General features: G+C 36.5%; 1 protein-coding gene across 2 annotated transcripts in view; it reads left to right on the top strand.

The window, feature by feature from the left end:
* The first annotated feature begins 1,032 nt into the window (after positions 1-1,032).
* Positions 1,033-25,923, top strand: part of LOC150093130 (ankyrin repeat and IBR domain-containing protein 1-like) — a 424,458-nt gene continuing 399,567 nt past the window's right edge. For both annotated transcript variants that reach the window (XM_090413306.1, XM_090413307.1), the window contains exon 1: positions 1,033-1,331. The gene's annotated coding sequence lies outside the window, so the exon portion shown is untranslated. The remainder of the gene's footprint in view (positions 1,332-25,923) is intronic.

Genomic DNA, 25,923 nt, shown 5'->3' on the forward strand with positions numbered 1-25,923 from the left:
CCAAGTTTATAAAATTACTTGGTAACCCTAATATACATTACCCAAGTTAAAAAAAACTTATATATATATTATTATTATTATTATATATATTATACGTTTTTTTTTAAACACAGTTTTCGTTACAATGTTTTGCACTGAAGACTAAGACCGTCAGTTCTTCAAGATACAGAAAAGGTTCCTTCTTTCTCTTTGACCACTTATCATCATACTGGTACTGCTGTGGTGTATGTTTTGAAACCTCTCTTGTGCAGGTTTGATACAATTCTCCTCACCTCCATCCATGATTAAACTGATAAGGTCATCAAATGTCAACAAATAATGGCTCGGCATATTTCAACGAAGATACCAAAATCTAAATTTCATCAAAATCTTCCCAGTCAGAGAGTGCTGTTAAGTTCGTACATATTGAAGAAAGGCAGACAGAACAGTCGGACGGATGAAGGTGCTGCTGTTAATTTAATATAAAATGTGTGCTCGGGAAAGATTGAAAAAATCTAAAATGAATTCGATATAAGAACTGATTTCATGCATTGAAGGCAACATGTTGTTTATTTACATATCAAATACAAATCATGAGACAATTAATATTTGCCAGTCTATAAGGATCATTAAATAAATTAAGTTTATTTCAGTTTAATACTATATGGTTTTATTTAAAAATAAGACAAAATCCAACTGCAACAACAATTTCGCTACTGTCACTTGACCTGTGTCTTGGGAGACATGCAAGTCATATTGGAATGGTCTAGTGTGTGTTATTTATTATTCGGAAACCTTACTCATATCATATGTATAAATGCAAGTTGTATATGTTGCATTTTGCGAAGTTGCGCAGAATAGAACGAAAGTGTATTTGTGGATTTAAAATATTTGTTTTTCCTTTCCTAATGTGTGCTTAGTAGAGTAGTACAAGACATTTTTCATGTCTTGTCGTTTTTTTTTTTTTTTTTATATATTTTTTTTTAAAAAGATGTTTACTTCTGCCAGGTCACTTACACCATCTACTCATACATGTTTGTAGACAGCGTTTATTTCAACATTCTGATATACATACTACACAACGGATGTAGAAGTAATAATATATGAAATTATCTGTCGTGAAGATATATAATTGCTGATATGATGATAAAGCATACATTCTTTCCTCCCTTTCAAAATGTTAAGTGACTATTTTCATTCTGGTGACAAGTCAATTTTTGACAGAGCAGCCATGCATGTCAGTACTGGGAAGAAACAATTCAGCTGTTATATCGTTGAATGGTAAACTCTGGGCATCATTGATAAAAGCGAATGAGAAGCGTATCTGGAGGCTGGAAACCTCACACTTTATGGTAACTATTTTAGGATTACTGATACTAAATTTGTTTAACCAGCACATTGTGTTTATACAATGAATGAGTGAAATCACATATTTTTAAATATTCATCACAATCACTAAGGAAGGCAAATAGTCAAATTGGTGTAAAATATTTCATTAGTATTCATAGAAACATTTGGTTCCAACAAAAATGCTTCAATGATTTTTTTCACTATCGTGAATGTTGTTTTAAATTAGAATAGGTGTAACGTTATACTTCATAAACGGAATTATTCGTTTTAATTTGAAAATAACTAGATATTTTGAAAAGGACTGAATCTAAATGTTAACAGATGCATTTAACACCTAAACTAATTTAATGCTCTCCAGAGAAGTTGCACGAAAACTATATTTTCAATTTTATTTTTTTCCCCTTCCACACATGAAAAATTTAACTTTGTCCATTTGATGTTATATTAATAACTTATGATCACATCAAATGTGGATAAATATTTCAACTCCAAGAGCTTTAATTATGCACGTGGATTGCATAACCGAAATTCAAAAGTTGCATATAATGGTAGTCAGTATTTTATTTTTAGATATATTTTGTTTTATATTTCGTTTTATGTTTTGAAATTTGGTTTTCTTCAGTGATCTGAAATTTAGTCGATTCTCGGAAGATTCATGGATTTTTATTTGATTTTAATGACTGATAATTGCATAATTCATAAAATTGATAATGCAAATTTTGATGCAGAGCATTTCTCCCTTTGTCAAAAGGCAAAATATTAAAAATGAATTCATTATTTTATTATAATAACTCAGTTTCTGGTCTCAGTAGTTTTTAATCATAACTTATGTATTCATGGAAAAACTTTATATTAGTGTTATTTTTTGCATTGAACTTAGATTCTACAGTGGAGAAAAACTACTTTTAGTAAGCGTTGATACTAGTTTGAATTATCTTAGAGTACAGTATGCATTGGTCTATTGGTAAATTTAATTTAATTTAATTCCATCCATCCATCCATCAGTGGCTTTAACAGGCACTTAAGCACCCGTAGCCTTCTAAGTATCCTTGTACTTCCCAACCATAATACAAGGATAAGGCAGTTACCTCTATACCTCTTTGTATTCTTGTCTATAAATGATGTGTGTTCTACTGGCCGGTTTGTCTGTTTTGAGGGACGAAAAACCCAAGTTTCCCGGAGGAAAAAACCCTCTCCCTCAGTATGAGACTTACTCACCTTTAGTCAAAAGAGACCAGATAAAGGTTCCTCATGTCACTGATGGGAATCGAACCCAGGTGTCTCTGGCTAAAGGGCTTCGTCTATACTGACTGAGCTATGGAGGCTCTGTTTAATTTAATTGGTCAGATTAAAGGGGAAGGATGAATATTGTGTTCTTTTTAAGTAAGATGTCATCTAGTTAAAAAATTCAAGGAAGAGACTTTCAGAGAATTTAGAATCTCCAATTGAGATTCTCAATATATTAACAATAAGGCTTTATGTTCCTGTGTTTGACTGATAAATAACAGTCAAGTACTCACTCAATGCAATTCTAATTGCATTTATAATTATAATTTACAATTATAAGCTTGATTTTCTTGTTGGATATTAATTGAGATTATTTGTTTTAGAAAACATGGAAAAGGGCCTACTACTCCTCCCCCCCCTCACTTACCATGTTACATATACCAAATTTATTTTTCATTTTCACCTTTCAATATCCAAGGTGTTGTTTAAAAAAAAAATAAATATAATATACATATATTAATTTCACTGTTTTTATATGCATTTCACTCCTATCTTATTTATATGCCTATTAACTTTTGGCATCATCAGACCTCCATGGATGTCCTACTCCCTGGAGGTCATCTCTTGTAATAATGATAACAAACATAATTCATCGACATTATTGTGCAACTGCTTCAACTTATCATTGGCAAAATGATATTTCATTTTGAATTATATTCTTTGATACTGTCTGAAAATTCAGTGCACTAACTTTAACATGCTGATAGACCTACGATACCTGGATGGAAGAGCATAAAAAGAAATCTGGCTACAAAACAAAAATGATGGTATGTCCCTATTGGTGTGTTTAAAGACTTTTACATGGATAATTCCCCCCAGCAGCAAGATCTGATGTACTGTAATTATAGATTTATATAATTATTTCCAAAATTGATATAATTCAGCCATTATAGTGAAATACACTTACAAATTACTTAGACTTCTTATCTGCAACTGATACACGTTGTTTTCTGTATTTGTAATGAAAATGCAATAGCTGTTATTCTGATTACAAAATAAAGCTGTAAAACAGTATTTTCCATTTTAGGATTTAAGAAACTTAAATAATATATATACACTGCATTTACAGAATGATATAAATAAGCTAGAATTTGATATGACTTCATCTGGGGTATTGTGTGCAGATCTGGTTTCTGAGGTGATACAGATCCTGTGGAGAGGATGCAAAGAAGAGTGCTAAAGATGATATGGGTACTGTGGAATGTAGATTATGAGGAGAGATTGAGAATTTGTGGACTGCAGATGCTAGCAAACAGGAGAAAGAGGGAGTGATATGATAGAGACATAAACTTCTGAGAGGGTCAGACAAGATGAGAGGAGCCATCAATATGTGAGTGAATGTAGTCAAGTAAGGGATGAGTGCTAGATTTTTCTCTAATAGAGCAGTGCATGACTGGAATGGCTTGCCTTTGGGGGTTGTGAGTGCAGACAGTGTGATTGAATTCAAGAGAAGGTATGACATGGTGTGAGTGATGTGTGACTTCTCTTGATGAGTCCTTGACTCTCTGGAGGTTGCTTGTAATAATAATAATAATAATAAAATTTTTACTTATAAACGTCTGTTCTTTGTCTTTTTTTTTTTAAACTCCTAAAAAAAACTAATAAATAATTGTTTATTTTCATTATGAAGCCAAATGCACATATGGTGCAAGTTAAAAAAAGGGGAGGGGAAGCATTATAGCGAGAATGCTGAAAGTATGGCTTGGATTGTGTGGATGGTTGGACTGCATTTGAAGATAGAAGAGAGCTGTATGCAAGAGACTGACTGTATTTGAATGAGGAAGGACATAGTCATCTGGAGAGAATGTTGTTCTCTGGGCAGGTGAGAGAGCATTAATGCAGGGAAACAAGAGTTATCAGGGTGGATGGGGGTGGCTTCTTATGGGAATAGATGCTGGGGAGATGGAGGAATATATGGTGTTGAGTCAAATATAGTCTGGGGGAATGAATAATAATAGGTATAGACAATGCATTAATATTGCATTGCAGAAGGATATACGAATGCAAGGAGTATCAGGAATAAAGGAGATGAATTAAGGGCATTGATAGCTTCAGCCAGTCCAAAAATTATTGGGATCAGTGAAACCTGTTTGACAGATGATATACTGACAGGCAGTGACATAATGAGGGTATGAAGCGCCAATGGAAAGTGTCTAATGTGCCCCCCCCCAACCCAAAAATGACAAAAATGTTATATGTTTTTTGCACCCATGGCAGGTGCCTCTTTCTCCACGCCCTCATTATCACACTGCTGACAGGAATAGAAATGTAAGAATATAGTGCATTTCAAGGATAGAATGACAACCATGGTGGTGGTAGAATGTTGCTTATTATAAGTGATGTCCTTTCAGAGCACAGAGGATTTGGAGAGAAATGGCACTAATGGTTTTGGGAGTATATGATGGGGGTGGACAGGACAGGCCATGTTGCTATAGACCAGAGAATACAGAGTTTGAAGAGTCAGAAATGTTTAGGCAGTTAAGTTTGACAAGTGCAAAAACGAGGGATCGTTGTGGGAGATTTTAACTACAGCAGTCTAAATTGGGAAGAGGAAACAGCATCTAGTAGTAAGGAAACAGCATCTCTGGAATTCTTGTACAAATGCTTGAGGCAATGTATAGAAGAAGGAACATGAGGCGCAATAGTTTGGGATTTGATCCTAGCATCAGAGGACTAGATTTTAACTGAATTGTTAGCCCTGTCCTCATTTGGAGTGAGTGACCATGTGGTCTTGACCTGGGGAATGAATAGACATGCAGAAGTATTAAGAATAAAAGAATTTATGTGGAATTATAAGGCAGGTGATTATAATCATCTTAGAGATCAGCTTGGGGTCAGTTCCATGGGTGGAAGAATTGGAAGGACAAAATATCATCAGATTCACTCGTTTCTGCATGGCAACTAGCAGAGAACTGTTTCTTAGCAGCAGTAGCAAGTTGTACATCTTGAATGAAAAAGAAAACATGATTTGGTGTAAAGTGGATGACTAACAATATCAAATGGGAACTGGAGATTTAAAAGAGGTTATGGGAAAAAGTATAAGGAGAGGGTTGGGGAGCAGTTGCATGAGGAATATGACTCAGGCAAGAAAGTGACTAGCATGGTAAGGAATTCAAAACTTTAATATGGGAAGAGATTAGTTCTAAAATCCATGGAAAATCTGATGAAATTTTTTCGTTCTGACGCAGAAGACATGGTGGAGTTGGTTAATGATCACTTTATTGGCATATTTCATCCTAGAAAAGATTTTATTACTAAAGAGATGGGGAGGGTTCAAAGTTTAGAAGTGACAAGAGGAGAGTGTGTTACAAATATTAAATACTCTGGATGTCAATAAGGCAATGGGACTGGATGGGATTTCACTACATGCTTTAAGAGAATGTACTAAGGAGTACATGCTTACAGCTCCCTTGATTTGGCTTTTTAGTGGGAGTCTGGCTATGGGAGAGGTGTCCAGGAGTTGGAAGGAGGGTAAGATAGGGTCATTGTAGAATGGAATATCAAACTATAGACTATTAATCATCCATAGTTGGTAACAGTTGGAGAAATTATTGAGAGATTGTATACAGCATTGGGCAGATGAGGTTAATATATGTGAGGAATTCGTGTATAAACCTTCACCATTATGTGAAGACATAATGTTAGAGGTTTAATGGATTTTTTACAAACCTCCATGACTCCATGGAGGTTTTGAATAATAATGTCTTGATAACTAAATCCACAAACCCAATTCCCCACTCAGACCTATAGTAGATGCCACCAATGCACCTTGCTACAGACTATTTAAACAGCTGGCCAACTCTCTGACCCCCCCCCCCCCTTACTGGAAGGTCCACTTCCTATGTAAAAAACTCGACCCACTTTAAAGCCCTCATAGAAAATTTAACCTTGAATAAAGCAGACATATTGGTAAGCTTTGATATCGCCTCTTTGTTTACTAATATTCCCTTAACTGACACCTTATCTCTCTTACAAAGTTTTCCCTTCTGACATCTTAGATCTCTTTTCCTTTGCCATTAACTCTGGGTATTTTTCTTGGAAGAACAAAATCTACAAGCAGATAGAGGGAACTGCCATGGGTTCTCCCTCTCCCCCCCTTGCTAATTTCTATATGGAAGATTTTGAAAAACGAGCCATAGACTCAGCCCCACTCAAACCTTCTATCTGGCTAAGATATGTAGATGATGTGTTCTCTATTTGGCCTCATGGCCCAGACACATTAGACTCCTTCCTCAGTCATCTCAATAGCCTACATCCAAGAATCCAGTTTACAATGGAAAAGGAAAAGAACAATTGTTTACCCTTCCTAGACACCTTAGTCACACGCCTGCCTAATGATACACTTGCCTTCACTGTATACAGAAGGCAAGTGTATCATTACCACACATACATGCAGATACATTCACAAACTCTCACACCACCACCCCTCTCAACAATATGGCATTATTAAAACTCTTACCAAGAGAGCCCACAATCTTTGTTCCAGTGGAACTGCCCTCACTACTAAGCTTAACTACATACACAACACTTTCCTCTCCAATGGCTACAGCGATCACAGTATCAAAAAAATAATTAGTTTCTCTCCCATTCCCGGTCCTTCTCATCAACAAGAATTTAAAAATGCCATCACCATACCCTACATCCGTGGCACATCTGAAAAAATAGCCAAGATTCTAAAAAAGTACAACCTACACACAGCATATAAACCCCACTGCAAACTTGCTACCCTTATCCGTTCTACAAAAGATCAGCTCCCTCCTCTCTCTCTGCCTGGAGTTTACAAAGTACCCTGTTCCTGTAAGCTGGCGTACTTTGGACAGACAGGCAGATCAGCATCCATCCGCCTAGAGGAACACAAGTCTTACATCTGTAAACACAACTATGGTCATTCAGGCTTGGCTAACCATGTCTTGGACACCACTCACAGAGTATCATGGAAGAAAACCACCATGCTCCATCACAACAAATTCAAGAAAGAGAGACTATTCTTAGAAGCAGCAGCAGCTCTTAGAAATCAACCAAATCTTAATAAATACGGTTGCATCAAGCTTCCGAAAATTTGGGAAACACTCATCACCAAAGATCCTACTTTATATTGCGGGCCACCTACAACCGCCCTTAGAGGCCGATCCACCTACATAGGACTTTAGTGTCACCCATGTGGTTGGGCTTAGTATTGTATGATATTTGTGTTATGTTACATTAGTTATTTTTGTAATCCCCGTAGATGTCCTAGTGACTAGGACGAAATATAGGAAGTATTAAATTCTTTTTAATCTAATTAATGGCTATTTTAGCCGGTTTTGTTTAGGAGTGTCCCTTATATTTAATACATTGGCTAACATAACTCAAAAGGGGTATATATATATTTTAGGGCATTATGGGCGAGTATAGAAGGCAATTATGGCAGAATAAAAAATGTGGAAAAATTATGTACATACCTTGTTTTTGGTTTAAAGATGCCTTCTAAATCCAAGCTCTTGATGTAAGGTTGTATGTAAATGGAGGGGGGGGGAGAAAGAACATTTATAATATAAATAATATATATATAAATATATATATTATTAATAGTAACCCGGGTTCCCAAACTTATTTCCCGTGTCTCAAGCACATCCCCATGTTCTCCCCCCCCCCCATTTACATACAACCTTTCATCAAGAGCTTGGATTTAGAGGGCATCTTTAAACCAAAAACAAGGTATGTACATAATTTTTCCACATTTTTTTTCTGCCATAATTGTCTTCTATACTTGCCCATAATGCCCTAAAAAAAAAAAAAAAATATATATATATATATATATATATATATATATATATATATATATATATATACCCCTTTTGAGTTATGTTAGCCAATGTATTAAATATAAGGGACACTCCTAAACAAAAACAGGCTAAAATAGCCGTTAATTATATTAATAGTGTTTAAGAGGAGTAGCATGGGAATTTCCCAGAAACTTCTTTTTAATCCTTTTTGAGTGTTGTAAAAAATCCATTAAACCTCCAACATTATATGTGAGGGTCACCATGGATTTGTTATGAGGCATGTGATTGATGAGGGAAAGATATATACTACTGTTTTGATAAAGGCATTTGAATTTGTCAGGATACAGCATAAGCTGATATTTATGTTGCAGCATATGGGTTTAGATATCAGGTTTATTGAATTGGATTGGGAATTGGTTGTCTGATAGGTATAAGAGTTGTGTACAAGGAAGCTGTATATTAAGCCTGCTTAATGGTTATTACTAATAACCTATTATAAATTAATAATTAAATAAAAAATAATTAATAATTAAAATTAAAATAAGTAAAAATTAATAATAAATAAAAGTGGAGAGTTGTTTTTTTTTTCGTAGAGGGTAGTTGGACAGTGGAATGCATTTCCTGATAGGGTAGTGAGAGCACTAACAGTGAATGAGTTTAAGGAATGGTATGATAGACTTGGTATTGTTTACGATGGGCTTCTCACAATGAGTCTTATGACTCCATGGAGGTTTTGAATAATAATGTCTTGATAACTAAATTCTGCTTCTAATCAATTACTGTCCCATTCCTTCATTATTTGCTTTTCTTGAACATGCTAGTGCCATGCTGGCCTGGTTGGCCGAGTAGTTAGCATATCTATTCTCCAGCCAAAAGGCTGTGGATTCGAACCTGCAGCCTTTTGGCTGAATTCTAACCATAACTACACCAACACCATCTACCGTCCACCACTAGCATTTCCACATTGAATGAGCTGTAGAGTAGGTGCCCTTTTCAATGAGTCTTTGGACTCCCTGGAGGTGTCATAATAATAATAATATTAAAACACTCAAACTGAAGCTACAGTGATTTGGATGTGCATGCTTTTTTTTTAAAAAAATATAACTGTTTAAATTTAACTGTTTGCTGTATTCTTGACTTGCTTTGCTTGCTGTTATGATGCTTTATTATATAGGAAGATTACTATTTAAGCAGAAAATTATAATAAGAAGTAGATTATTATTCCATATGTGTTGCCTTTTCATAGTAATTATATTATTTTCTTGGGCATCTCCATGTAGTCAAAGACTCCGCATGGAAGATCTATACTAATTGATATTCAACAATACTTATCATGCTTCTCCTTGAACTCATTCACAGTATCACCACCTGTATTGTAAGTCCTTGCAAAATGATCACTCAGTAAGTTCAGTATTTTGTCTGCTTCTGTTACATCGTACCATTCATTAAAGTCATCCTTCTGTAGTCATCCTTTTACAACTCTTGGGAATTTTCCCTGTTCAGTTTGCATCTTCAAATAATATGCTTTTGTCTTCCTTATCATACTAATCACTTGTCTTGCTCTCATGAATTTGCTGATCATTTTTGCTTTATATATCCTCCACAACTTTTTCTTCAGTTCATATTTAATTTTATTGTTAATGCTCATCTAACTTCTGCCTGACTCTGGATATATTGTCTGATACTTCATTCTTCAAGCATTCTTTCTCCGATGCACATTTTAGTTAAGATGTGGTATATGTGGAATTACAATGCTGGTAAGTATCACAAACTTAGGAGATTGCTTGGAGCATTGCGATGGCATGTGAAACTGCAAAGGGTTGAATATTGATATTGCATATCTAGAATCAAGAGAATAAATCAAGTGGGAGTTAAATGAATGAATACCATCATTGCTATGGCATGTGAAACTGTGAAGGGCTGAATATCAATATATTGGATAGGATGTGGTACTTAGAATCAGGAGAATAAATCAAGTGGAAGTTAAATGGATGAATACCATCATTGAGCAGGAACTACAAAAAAAAAAAAAAAAAAAAAAAAAAGTGAATGGAATTCAATGAGAAAAGTGACCAGCAGACAAACACAGACAAAGCACAGACCAGAAGGGTAACCAGTGTAGTAAGAAAGGCAAAATCACAGTACGAAAGGAAATTGGCAGTATAGGCAAAAAATAATCCCAAAGAGTTCTTTGAGTATAATTTTTTTGCCTATACTGCCAATTTCCTTTCATACTGTGATTTTGCCTTTCTTACTACACTGGTTACCCTTCTGGCCTGTGCTTTGTCTGTGTTTGTCGGCTGGTCACCTTTCTCATTGAATTCCATCCACTTTTTTTTTCTTTTTGTAGCTCCTGCTTAATGATGATATTCATCCATTTAACTTCCACTTGATTTATTCTCCTGATTCTAGGTATGCAGTTTGCTATTACTTCCCACAAACACTCCCTTACCACTTCTTATCCAATACTGATATTCAGTCCTTCACAGTTTCGCATGCCATGGCAGTGATGGTATTCATCCATTTAACTCCCATTTGATTTATTTTCCTGGTTCTATGCAATATGAATATTCAGCCCTTTGCAGTTTCACATGCCATGGGAATGCTCCAAGCAATCTTCTAAGTAATTGTAATTCCACATATACCCCCTCTTAACTAAAATATGCATTGGAGAAAGCATGTTTACCACTAATCCCTTATTCAGTAATGCTGAGATACCCAAGCATAATCAGATTTCTCTTCTTGGACTGACCTGCACCTCAGATCTTTCCTGGCACAACCACATTTCAACTATAGCTTCTGCAGCCACCAAAAAACTTGGTGTACTTTTTTGCACAAGACACTGCTTCACACTTTCACAGCTGCTAACTCTATACAAAGCCCAAATCTGTCCAGCCATAGAATATTGCTCCCATATTTTGGGTGGTGCACCAAAATCCTCTCTAAGATTGCTCGATTCTATCCAGAAGAGGATAATCTGGCTAATTAATGACTTCTCTCGTATGCAAACTTCAATCCCTCTCTCACAGACGTTCAGTTTCTGCCTTGTGCCTCTTCTACAGATAATACTTTCTTGGACAGCTCTCTGCTGAATTGGCCACTATTATACCTCCACTCTCCTCCAAAATCATTAAAACAAAGAACTATTTCTAACCAACGCCCTTTTACAGTCCCATCTTGAAACTCACTGTACCAACTTCACTGCCTCCTTTTTCATTCCATCTACTTCTGTCTTTTGGAACAGTCTCTCCCACTCTGCCTTCCCCAAAGATTACAACCTTCTGCTGTTCAAGCAAAATGTGAACAGAATCTCCTTTCTTCTTCTTCTTGCTCATACACAGCACTAATGTCTATAGGTCATGTGGCCTTTCGTGTGTGGATCAGATATAAAAAAAAAAGTAAAAGGAAGAATGATTATGGAGGAATAATTTTAATGAATGCCAGTGGTTGCAATTAACTGAATCAGATGAAATAGTAGAATTACTAAGTGAGTACTTTGCAAGAGTATATCATTTTGCATATAGTGCAGTAGCAAGAGAAGTAAGGACTTTATGGAAATAGAGGTAAATGAACTGGAGATGCATAGGATGTTATAGAACCTTGATGTGAATATAGCTGTGGGATAAGATAGTATACCATCTGGAGTTTTACAAGAAGTGCTAGGGAATTAGCTGTGCCTTTGACCATGTTTAATTTAAGTCTCTGGATAAACCTTAAGGGAGTGGAAAGAGGGAGAGGGAAATGGTTCCATTGTATACAGGATGTTTGCAAGACTGAGTTATCAAATTACTGACTGATCAGCATATCAGGAGTTATAGTCAAGCTATTGGAGAAGTTGATTAACAGAAAAATACAGGAATATGTAGAAGAAATGGAATACTATATGGGGGAGCCACATGATTTTCTGATGGGTAAAACATGCAAAAGTGTCTAATACATCTCGGATTACTTGGTTACTGAATAACACCCTGATGTGCAGAGAAAAGCAGGTTATTAATACCTCTTTATAGAGCCCTTGGTGAGACCTCCATCTTGACTACTGTGTGCAGATCTGGTCACCTGGATTTCTTGGGGAGGAGGTGGGGAGGATCCAGAGGCAGTTGACCAAGATGGTAGCAGGTCTATAGAATGAACCTTATGAGGACAGGTTGAAGATTTGTGAATTACAAAAATTGGTTGACAGATGGAAAAGGGGTGATATGATTGAGACATACAAATTACTGAAGGGTCTTTACAAGATTAATACATAGGCAATTTTTCAGAACAACTTTGGTAGTGGGAGAACTAGGGGCCATCCTTTGAAACCGAGCAAGAGTGTAGTTAGCAAGGGTGTTGCTTGGTGAGTGGTGAATGAGTGGAATAGGTTGTTAGTCTGTTGTGGGTGCCATGACTGTGAATGAGTTCAAAGCAAAGTATGACAGATATTACATTACATTACAATGTTGGATAGTGCTTGGTATGATGTTTAGGGGTCTCTCTCAATGAGTCTGAGGACTTTATGGAGTTGCCCATATAATAATAATAATGCACTCCTAACATTTTTCCTCTCCAGATTCATATGCCATGCCACTGTTCCTTAGCTGTCTTACCTACTTTGTAATTCCACATATGTATCCCTTCTTAACTGAAAATTCTGCGTTTGGCAATTCCCTGGCCAAGATTGCATTATCACTCTCACCCAGTTGAAGGTAGTGTGGCTACCTTTACTACCAAGTTCTTTGACACTATCAACAGATCCATCACTTTCAAACCCAGTCTCTCTTCTGTTACATGCTGTCTTAAGTACTTCTCTTAGCAGTAGTTTAAATTTCAGTTCCTTTCCTCTCTGTGACCATTCCTCGTTTAAGGATGCTGTGGCAATTGAGTAAATATTTCACCTTGTTGGTATCTGTCTCACTCCAGGTAGCTAGCCTCAAATGCTCTCCCTTCTGCACCTCTGTCTTCCTGCTGGACTTCTGCTCTTTTTGGCTTTCAGTTCTTGTTCTATTATTAGCAAACCTTTCCCCCCCATTTCCATCTGTTCTCTCTGAAAATATTGTACTTATTGAATTCTGTCCCTGTGACTCTCACCTTCCAACAATCAATCCATCTGGAATAAGAGGTAAGTTCAGCTTGACATCCCTCACACTCTGTGTTTCAGAACATGGATCTTTATTTAATATCATTTGATCATTCTCCCAGTGATTTGCTTCAAGGATATCTGCACACACACACACACACACTTCCTTACAACCACAACTTCTTTACATCACTTTCCACATTTTTTTTTTTTTTGCCTTCTAATTATTCATGCCCACAACTCTCACTAATTTCCTTCTAATCAAGCATCAGTCATCTGTCTCACTGTCACCTGGAGAATATACTTTATGCACCCTGTTATTTATCATACCTCCCATCTAATAATACCATACCACACAACCATCATCCTGTGATGCTTTCTTCATCTACCAAACTTTCTGAACATCTGCATCACAATCACTTCTTCAGATATTCATTGTCATCCTCCACATGCAGACAGACTTCATTTCACTCTTTCATCGACACTTGTCTGAATTCTTCTACTTCATTATTCATTACTCTTATTAACAGTGCTTTTATCCATTTTTTTCAGTTACTTGCAGTCATTTTGTTCTCTTTTCCCTTATCTGAGCTGTAGTTCTCCAAGAAGTATACCAAGGTTGTTCAAGAATTGGGCACATCACAATTGATTTTCATCAAATTCTCCATCTTCCTTTACTGTTAATTGAAAAGCTCAAAATGTTGCAAGCAAATTGTGAAGACATCCAAAACTGATTTTTAATAAGCTAAAGCAGGAGACTTACATCATGGCCAAGTGGCATACAGTTATGCTTTTTCTTCTTTTGTCAAAGCTATATCATCCATAGCTTTTGTCCATCTCTGCTTCCACCTCTTTATACTGGATGTTTCTATTTCATTCCTGGTCCTAATGGTGTTTCTTCAATAGTATAGAGGGTTTGTTCTTGATTCCTGTTCTATCTCCTTCCTTCTTACCCCTATTCCATGGCTATCTGCCTGCAAGTTGAAAATTTGCATATATTCAACCCATTCCTAAAAAGGGTAGCAAGTTTTTATGATCAAATTATTATCCAACTTTGTTCACTTCAATTCTTACTAAAGTAATAAAGTAACAGAAGAAACCATTAACATTCAAGGCTTCATCTTAGCAGTTAAAGCTGTTGAATGAAAGGATATCATCATCATCATCCAATTCTTGCCATGTACCCTCCAGGGGGTGTACAGAATATGATAGTACTACATGAAAAATTTACGTAATTGCTAACTTCTTATCTATAATTTTCCTCCAAATCAATCTGTTTCGTGTCAAGACTCCAATATTATCAGACTTATATTTCTTATTTTGTGCAAGTAAGAAATATATCCAAGAATGATAAACTACCAGCATTTTCTATAAATTATATGCATTACCAGCATTTCTTTTCCATGGTGAATTGAATACATGGGTGAAGTTTATTGATTCAATGTAGGAAAGTGGTAAGTTCATTTTCAGAATGAAGCCAAACATCAAAAATGTCATCGATGTAACAAAACCATAGGGACTGTTGAGGATGAATGGATGAGAACAAGGTATCTTCCAGATGGTTCAAAAAATAGTTTGCCAAAGACAGAGGACTACCCCTGACTTTGATCTGTTTATGGATCTTATTTATTTATTTTTTTTTTTTAGCTGAAATATCCTGATTGTATAACAAATTCAGAAAATTTCACATCAGGAATGAAATCATCATATAGTAAACTAATAATGGAATGTTGGTAAATAGAGAAACAATGTTAAAACTTACTAACATATGTGACTCCTGTATTTAAATATCCTTGATTTTTTTCAAGAAAATGTGTGGAATTAAAAAAAAATTGAATATCCTTTCTCGATGAGTAGACAAGACAGGAACGGTATTGCTTAGGACACAATGAATTCAGCTGTAGCATGCAATGAGGAATTTTTTTTTTTTTTGAAAGGAGATCAATGCTGTTTTGATGCTATTTAAGAACTGTTTAGCAGAAGCAATATCTAAATGTATTCCAGTGGGAAGAAGATTAAATAAGTCGATGAGAAATGAATGAATGAAGAGATAAGCATGCAGTATAGAGGGAAAAGGCATTATAGATGCAACGTTAAATGAGTGGTAATAATAAGTTCCATGAGGAGCACAAAGAACAGGCATGGAGGGTGACTCAATTGGTAAGGAGTCGCAAAAGTGCAGTGAGGATTATTACTTATTACAATAAGGTGACAGGTGCGAACAAGGGAGAGGGATACACAGTGGTTTACTTAGATTTTTGCAAAGGCTTTTGATAAATTGATAGTAAAACTAAAATGAATGGGGCTGGATATTAGATTATTGCATTGGAGATTGCTATGTGATGGGTATCAGCAAGTTGTGTTTGGTGGGGAGCTGTATCCCAAAAGAGGAGAGTCATTAGTGGTGTGCCTCAAGGATCTGTTTGAGGGCCATTACTGTTTAAACTGTATGTTAATGATATCAGAGAAGGTTTAGATGGGGAATTTTCAGTTGTTTGCAGATGATGATGATGAAAAGTTGAGAAGAACTATGAAGAGTATAGCAGATATTGTGGCTTTACAAGAAGACTTGAATAGACTAAGTGAATGGGCATATGGAAGTGGGATTATCAGTTCAGTGTGACAAAATGTAAGGTTTTAAAATTCAGAAATCAGAGATGGGATGTAACGTTTACACTTGGTGGGGATATATTGGAGGAGGTGAAGGAAATAAGATGATGGTGGATAAGGATCTAAAATTTAGAGGATGCAATGCTAAAATTATGAAGACAGCACATTGAATTCTGGAAATGATCCAGAAGACACTTACTTGTAGAAGTAAGGAAATTACGGTATGGTTCCATTATTGTTTTGGCCAAAAATGAACTACTGCAGACAGATTATTTGGTCATCTAGTTTTCGAAAGGATGAAGCGATAGTGAGGATCTAATGGTGATCTAAAATGGTGTCTTGTCTCTGGAATGGTGAATATAAAAAAAGTTGTTTTACTTACTTATTCTCTTCACTCCCTGTGGAGCATAGGGCATCAATTATTGTTCTTCATTGGACTTTGTTCATTGCTTCCTTCTTGATCTCATTCCAGGATTTTCCCAGCTGTTTCATTTCTACCATTGCATTTATGTCTCCCAGAAGTAAGATCACATCTCTTTTGCTACTCTTATCTTACTCTGTTCCCCCCCCCTCTCCCTCTCTCTCTCTCTCTCTGTAGAAAGTGTCAAAAAGCTTCTTTTTCTTCTCACTCAGCACTGTTTGTAGGAGCATAGATGTTTATTACAGTAATATTTTTGTATCTGGTTTTAAACCTAGCTTTTATTATTCTTTCTGATACTGGGTTCCATTCCAACAGTACCTTTCTTGCCTCCACTGTCATCATCAGAGTGACAACCCTGCTATGTTCTTCATCTTTGTGGTTTCCAGAATGTATGATATATTTATTTCATGTTAGTCTGATCTCACTGGTCCCATTCCATCTGGTTTCAATTAGTCCTACTATGTGTATTTTGTATCTATCCATTTCCTTTGCTATTTGATGTGCTTTCCCAGATTTGTACATTGTCCTGATGTTCCAACATCCAATTTTGGCTGTAGATTTGGGTGCGAGGATATCTTTTCCAAGTGCCTTCCGCCTGTTAGCTTCTCTAAGAGTGCTTTCATCAACCTGCATCATTTCCTTTGGTGATTTTTCAACAGAACTAGTCTGATTTCTTTCAATATTTGAGGTTTCTATAGTGGGAGATTTTTGATGTATTGTGGTTGCTAGCCACAAGTACAATCCTCCTCCTTTCTCACCCAGGCTTGGGACCAGCAGTGGCAGAGTTTTAAAAAAAAAGTTTAAAAGATGCAATTTACAGAGTCTAATGGATAGGAGGAGGGCTGACATGATAGAGACTTATAAGTTGGTAAGGGGTTCTTATCAGAGTAATACTAAAGTGGTTTTTCACAGAATAGTAGAAGTTTGGGAGGGGGGGGAACAAGGTCATCCCTAGAAGCTGTTTAAGGAGGATGTGAGCAAAGGAATGAGAAGCAGGTTTTTTATATGGAGTGGTGAACGATTGGAAATCATTGCTTGAGAGCATGATGGTCTGTAGAGAATGTGAATATGAAAGGCATGTATGACTAGCTGTGTGTATGATAGAGAGACCTCCCCTGATGAGTCTTTGACTCCATGAAGGTCTGAAGATAATAAATTGTATACTATTTACTTCACAAAGGTTAGTCATTATGGGTGAGACAATAGTATGGCTATTATTATTATCATCTGAGACATCCAGTTAGTAAAGGACTCATTGAGAGAGGCCATACATCATCCACACCAGATGCGATACCCTCTCTTAAACTCATTCATGCTAGGTGCACTCATCACTTCAACAGGTAAATATCTATTCACCTATTGCTCTGAGAGAGAAATCTAGCTTTTATTTCTTTCTTAACTGCACACAAACTTAACTTCCATGGATGCCTCTGTGTTCTCTTGCATCTTTGATATTATGAAAAAATTTATCTACGTCCTATATACCTATTCAGAAATAATAGACCTCTGTTGTATCATTCCTCTTTCTCTATTTACCAGGGCTGCAGTCCACTTACTTGCAATCTCCTCATAATCTACATTCTATGAGCCTGATATAATCTTTGCACCCTTTCTGCAGCTTCTTTATCCCCTCTGAACTCAAGAGACCAAATCTGCATATTGTAGTCCATGTACTGTCATATCAAGGCCTTGTAAAGAGGCAAAATGACTTTTTTATTCAAGCATAAGTCATGCGAGGATATGTCAGTGTCTGTTTGAACGTTATAAACTTCAAATTCCTATCCATTAAAACTCCAAGATCCCTAGCCTCAGTGAATATGCCATTGGAAATTTGATCATGCTAAAGTGCATAACTTGATAACCATTATCATTTATCCACATTTCCAGCCAATTCAAATCATTCTATAAGCACTGGATATATAATACCACATTTTTAAGTGAAAAATCTGTTTAGAGTGCTAGTTGGTAGAAATCTGACTAAACTAGCTTGACATGTTAAAAATGTGTATGGAGGAATGAGATGGTCTTAGAAATAACGATAATAATGGGTCCTAATCTTGGCTTGAAATGCACATTGGCAATAGGAGGATATAAAAAGAGGTCCAAGAATGACAAATTAATTTAATGGCACCTGAATCCATTCTTACAGGAAGGGATGCATTGGAGTGGTGGTTTGTTGATGTGGACACGAAGGGACTGAACATCTTGAAATTATACATTACAGTAATTCTGATCTTGTTTGATGGGATTTAGGATGCAATCAAGATATTCATGCAATTCAGTTTTAGTTTCAAGCAACACATTTTTATTTGTGAAATGATTCAGACTGATATTTCATTCAGCCTAAATGGAATTATTAATATGGTGAAATATGGTATTTAAGATCTCTGTTAAAATTTGTTGAATCCTTTCAGTTTTGGTGAGACCATTTGTTGAGTTCTATATACAATTAAGTTACATATGATTTGTATAAACAGACAAATCAATAATGTATTGCCAGTGAAATAAAAAAGATGCAGATGGAAATTGATTGGCCATGTACTGAGAATAGACAGAGGAGAAATTCCATTTGTAGCTTTGACATGGGTCCATGAAGGAGAAACATGAAGGGGAAGACCCGAAATAACTTGGCAAAGAATGGTAGCAAAAAAATGACAGCTAGTTGGAAGAGCTGGAGAGAAGCAGAATTAGTATCAGAAGACAGGAATAACTGGAGAAGATGTATCTCAGCCTTATGTACTGCAGGGCACAAAGAGTCTTGGTAGATAGACTGTTGTTATGGCTGATTTAGTAAAAACAAAATTGAGTTGAGACCATAAGCCATATGTGTTGAGACCCATAACCTCCTCCATTTTGAGGGTACATCAGTTAAAACAGTGGTGCTGCAGGCTGGTCGCCAGTTAGCTCACTTGCCCGAACCTGTCAGTAACAAGTCAGAAGACTACATGGTCAACTGGAGCATAATCTTTCTGCAACATACTCTGTTATGTGGGGGGGGAGGCACTGTCGAGGCCATGTCATGGTATGGAGACTGGTTTCTCTTTGTATGGAAGTTATTTTCGAGAATCTCTCTCTCTCTCTCTCTCTCATTGCACATCATCCCCACTATATTTTTCCAGCTAATCATGATCAAACTTATGAAGGCTCCTACAAATAATAACAGTAATCATATCACAAACAGACACAATACACAAACAAAGCTAGAATCTCATCACAAAAAAACTCACTTTCACATCTGTGGCATTAATGCAAACATAAATGATGTTCATCACTTGCTGTCTTCCTGACCAGACATCCTATTCTTGACGGAAACCCAGATTGCAACTACATCTCCTACTGTCCACATCTGGTGCCCAAACTACATACTTCACAATTCTTTTTGCTACAAGGGTAGCATGATATCTCTGCCTTTGTGAAATCCAACACAGCCTACCAGAGAATGGCTAATTTAGAATCCCCTGCTTTGACATTATCTGGCTCAAAGTTTCCTTGCCCCATTTAATAACACTCACTCCTTTGTTGTATTTACTGGTCTCCAAACACTAACTGTTCTGACCTCTTCACATTCCTTTCCATGAAACTCAGCTATCTACAATCCAGCTATCCAAATAGTGAGGTCATCTTTCTGGGTGACCTCAGTGTCCACATTTCCAACAGGCTCACCTATTCCAACACACTGACCAAGCTGGACTAGAAGCAGAAGTCTTTTTCATAAGGATCAAATAAATCCCATCAGGACCAAAAACTCCTGATGGCATCTCTCCAGTTGATTTCAAACATTGTGCTCTAGAATTAACATCCATCCTGCATCGTCTCTATAATCTGCTATACATATCTGGTACTTATCCCAATGCATGAAAGCATCTCATATCCATCCTCTTCCTAAAAAGGGTGATAGAAGTCAACCATCAAACTACCGATCAATGACCATCACTTTAGTCCTCTCCAAAATAATGAAGAAAGTCATCAATAGCAAACTCCTTTGCTACCTAGAAGCCTACCAGTTAATCAGCGATCACCAGTACGGATTCCGCCATTAAAGATCCACAACTAACTCGTAGCTTATATCACCCGCCACTGGACTCATGCCATGGAAAGGTTCAGAGAAACTTGTTGCCCTTGACATTTCCAAAACCTTCAACCATGTATGGCATCATGGCCTGCTTAACAAATTGCCATCCTTTGGTCTCCCTGCCATCCTCTGTAATTTGGTAGCCATCTTTCTCTTAGGTTGTTCTCTGTAAGTCATGATAGATGACTCCCTCTCTTTGAGCTTCACCATCAGTGCTAGAGTATCTCAAGGCTCTGTCCTTTCAATTACTTTCTTTCTCTTGTTCATAAATGACCTACTCGCAATCACCACTAATCCTATCTGCAGCTTTGCTGAAGATAGTACTCTCCACTCATCCTACTCATTTGGCAAACCATGTGTCACTCTGACATCCCAGGCTACAAGATTATCTATAACCAGTGCCTTAAACATTGATCTTCATACTATCCTTCAATGGAGCGAGGACAACCATGTCATGTTCAATACCACCAAATCACAATCTCTCCTTTTCTCTCACAAAAGAGATCTTAGCTTACCTACCCTTACCCTCAGTAACACACAAATCACCAGATAAGATTGGATCTCTTTGCCTGGACTAGCGTTTACCTCCAGTCTCTCCTGGCATAAACACATCACATCAATAGCCTCCTCAGCATCCAAGAAACATGGCATTCTCTTTCATTCAAAAGGCAATTTTACACCCAACCAGTTCCTAACTGTATTAAATCCCAAATCCTCCCATGCTTAGAATATTGATCACATGTTTAGGGTGGTGCACCTAAAACTTCCCCTAAAATCCTTTATGCTGCCTAGAGGCAAGCAATTAGGCTTATTAATGATACCTCTCTTACAGATTCATTTCAACCTCTATTTCACAGATGCAGTGTTTCAGCACTGTGTCTATTTTATATGTATTTCCATGGTCACTGCTCCAGTGAACTGGCAACTATCATTCCTGCACTTTCAGTTGCACCACCACCGCCAGCTGTCCAGCATCCCTTTACTGTGCAACTGCAAACACACTGAACCTGCTTCTCCTCTTCCTCTTTTATTCCATCCATCTCTTTCTTCTGGAACAGAAGTATCTTTCCTTTTCTCTCTTTGGTCTCCCTACCACCTAAACAATTACGACTTATAGCTCTTCAAAAAAAACATTTATAAACTTCTATCTCAGTCCTCATCTGCACCTCACACAAGGCACAGATGTACTTATAGGTCTCTTGACCTCTCATGTATGGGATCAATATTTAAAAAAAAATATATATATATATAAAAATAAACAAGCCAAAAGCAGTTGGTGTTTAATAAATTGCATTATAACTTTTGACACTCATCAAATTTGTGCAAAGGTACTCTGATAGTTCTTTGATTTAATTTAACTTTGTCTCAGATTTCACAATAGTTCTTGTAAATATGCTTAAAATATTGACCATTGAAAAATCAATGCTGATCAGTTTTAAATTGATCAGAATATTATGTGAATAATTATGACATTAACCATCATTAGTCTAGTAGATGTCAATCTGCTGCTGGTTAGTAGTTTCATTGTTAAACTACCCTTTGGTCCAAAATTACTTGGACTTTTCCCCCCCATTCCTCTCCCTCTGCATTATAATTCTATTTTTTTAAAAAAAAAATATTTTTGCAGAACTGCTTAAAGTGATAATGTTATTAATTTTTTTAAAATTTGTTTTTTATTATAAACAAACTATTTTAATGGAAAAATTAGGTACATTAGAATTGTCTACTTAATGTATGCTAACTTTAGGTTGATATATGGAGTGTAGATAATTCATCATTATGATTTTATGGAATCATTTCCTTACATGCTTACAAATGAGATGATTTTTATGAGATAGGATTCTCAGAGAAGAACTCCCCTCCCTTGATTTTTTTTTTTTTCTGATATACCTTTTTTATATGGAATTGCTGATGCATTTTTAATAATCTCTGTTTGACTTATATACATTCATCAACTCTATTTTATTTTCATGCTCTTTCTGTTTCTCCTTTCTTTTTTTTTGAAATAGTCATTCACTTTGCACTTCAAGGGGTGGGGGTTGAAATATGTTTGAAATATGTTTCAAAAGCCTCATTCTTATATAAAATATGTTGTCATTCAAACATTTAAATCTTTCTTGCTGTTATATAGAATTCAGTCAGCCTATTCAAATTCTTTCTTTTTTGTCTGGAATATTATTGGTAAACCATAATTGCAGACAAATGGAATATTGTTTATAAAGTAGAACTTGAAAGCAAGTGTTTGCCAGTATATGCCAATATTCAATATATTCCCTTCTCTTCAGTACAGTTTCTTTCTCTTATCCATAACAAGTATAAGGAAAAGAATGATAAGCAAGGTATGGAGGCTAATGGGCATCGCTCACTGAGACTTTAAATTTCTGAAGATATAGATATATTGTTATTATTATTCGTGACACCTCCAAGGAGTCCAAAGACTCATCGTGGGAGGACACCTACTATACAACTGTCTCCGCCACTACACCGAACCTCTACCAATCATCTCCAACAATGCCATCTACCGCTCACCACCACAACCAGTATTTTTTGTCTGTAAATTGCGTGTGTTCTGAACGGCGGATTTGTCTGTATGCGGGATGAAAAACCTGAGTTTCCAGGAGAAAAACCCTGCTACCTCCGTATGAGATTGTCTAACTCACCTTTGATTAAAAAAGTCCACATAAAGATTCCTCCCGTCGCGACAAGAATCAAACTTAGGCCTATTCCAAAAAGATATGGATATTCAGTATCTCTGACCTTAAAATTTAGACCTTACGTAAGGGAATGTCCTTCACCTAAGAATTTATTTATATATATATTAGAATACCAGAGATAACATTCATCCTTGTATTTATTATTATCACAGACTTCCAGGGAGTTGAGGACTTCTTGAGGGAGGCCATACATCACCCACACCAGATGTCATGTCTTCTCTTAAACCTACTCACACTAGATGCACTCACCACTTCAACAGAAACTCTTTCACTCACTGCTCTGTGAGAGAAAAGTTTAGCTTTTGTCCCTTTCTTAACTGACCACCAACTTAACTTCCATGGATGCCCCTTTATCCAAGTGTTAATGCTTAAGGAGGCTTAATGGAGTGAAACAGCACCGGGAAAGAATTAAAAATACTATTTACTATTATTATATAACACCTCCAATGACTCATTATGGGAGGGCACACTACCTCCACTATATGCAACTTCTCTCCCCTACTTAATCATCCAACTACACAATCATTAATTCTTCCAGTATTTCATCTGTCATAGAGACATCTTAAAGAAGTACAATAAACACACACACACACACACACACACACACACACACACACACACACACACACACACACACACACACACACACACACAGCAAACAAAGAAATGAAATATGGACAAATGACTACAGTTCTGACTAGGTGGGGGTGCCCTCTCTGGGCACTTGTCGGCAATCTCACATGTAAACTGTGATTTCAGAGTATTAGTATTTCCCATATTTTGGGAAGTTTTATGCAGCCATATTTATTCAGCTTAGGCTGATTTCTGTGGGCTGCTGCAGATTCTAAAAACAGTCTTTCTCTTCTAAATTTGCTATGATGGAGTATGATAGTTTTCTTGCAATTGACTTTACGAGTTGTATATAAAGCTTGGTCTGCAAGACCCGATTGACCATAGTCATGACTGCAGGTATATTTTTTATGTTCTTCCATTCATATGGTATCTGATCTTCCTCTCTGTCCATAGTAGGGCCAACTTGCAGGAATAAGGAACTTTCTATATACACCTGGAACTGAGATGGGTGGGAGTCTGTCTTTAGTGGAGCAGATAAGGGTAGCTAGTTTAAGTGGGGCTAAAGTGGTCCAAAGGTTGTATTTCTTTAAAATTCCGGCTACTTTTTCTGATGTGCTTGAGACATAAGGGATGGTAATAGAATTACTAAAATCCTTCTGAAGAGAAGGTCATGGATTGGAGGAAGGATTTATTATTATTATTTGACTTGATTTTTTTTTTTTTTATATGGGAACTGTAGCCATTAGATAAGAAGGTATGGTTTATATGATTGAGTTCTGCTGCAAGAGAGGCCTCTTTGGAAGAAAGGCTATAGGTTCTGTTGGTTAGTGTTTTTATGATACCATATTGTGGAGAGGTGGTGATGATGGGAAAGTTTGTGAATGTATTTGCCTTTGTGAGTGAATTTCCTATATACTGATATACTGAGAAGGAGATGTTACCATTAGGAAGGTAAGTTACCAAGGTGGCTAGGAAGACTAAACTACTATTGGTTTCCTTTCCCATCATAAATGGATTCTAGGATGTAGATTTGAGGTGAATAGAGCAAAGAGCTTTTTTTCTGGGATGAAATGCTCCCATAAAGTGATTTTTAAACAGCTCCACTACATCCTCTGCATTTGTCACTCCACTTGAATATCCATTTACAGGATCATTCATCCACAATTATTTCTCCTCCTGCTGGCCTCATAATGAAATAATTCCTTAGGGATATTCCTTGGATTGCAGTGTTCCTTTCTTCTCATATTCCATTTTTATCTTATTACACTAGTTCATTTTTTGCTTGAGCCTTATATTTTTCATGCCCCTCTCTGTATACTTAATTTCTTTTAAATCTGCAATTCCTGTTTGATTTCAGTAGTTATTCTCTTTACACCAAATCATGTTATTTTTTCACTTGAATGCAAGTTGCCATTGCCTGCTAAGAAGTATTTCTTAACTTGTTCATAAATCACTCCTATGCATTGCTGATATCTTATCCTATCCTTATACTATCCTTCCCATCCATACTTTGGGAGGGTTGAGCCCCCCACTCCTAATGAGGGGCTTACGATGAATTAATGCAGCCTGTTCATCACTCCTCTGCTGAATCCCGTAAGGGCAATATTCATTATTGTATCACTAAAAAACACACATATTAACCACAGTGATAAGCTTTAATATGTAAATATTTCATCCCAAGTATCTTGGTACATCCTCAGTACAGTATTGTTTGAATTACTGTACCGAGGATGTCCCAAGATACTTGGGATGAAATATTATGTATTAAAATTTATCACTGTGGTTAGTACGTGTTTTTTTTAGTGATGAATTCACCACAGGTTTCATTGTATAAAAAAATTCATTACTGTAATCCATGTGCGTGTGTTTACAGGTCCAGTTTACCTGTTGTGGAGGACACAAAAACCCAAGTTTCCGGGTGAAAAAACCCCCTAACTCCATATGAGACCGACTAACTCACCTTTCGTCAAAAGAGACAGATAAAGGTTCCTCATATCACTGACGGGAATCGAACCTATGTCTTTCTGACCAAAGGACTTCGTCTATACCAACTGAGCTATGGAAGCTCACCGCTGATATCATTTTCTTTCATC

The sequence above is a fragment of the Typopeltis vanoorti genome, chromosome 24, assembly GCF_054136105.1.
Source record: "Typopeltis vanoorti isolate ZY-2024b chromosome 24, IOZ_Tvanoo_1.0, whole genome shotgun sequence".
Taxonomy (NCBI): Eukaryota; Metazoa; Arthropoda; class Arachnida; order Uropygi; family Thelyphonidae; genus Typopeltis; species Typopeltis vanoorti.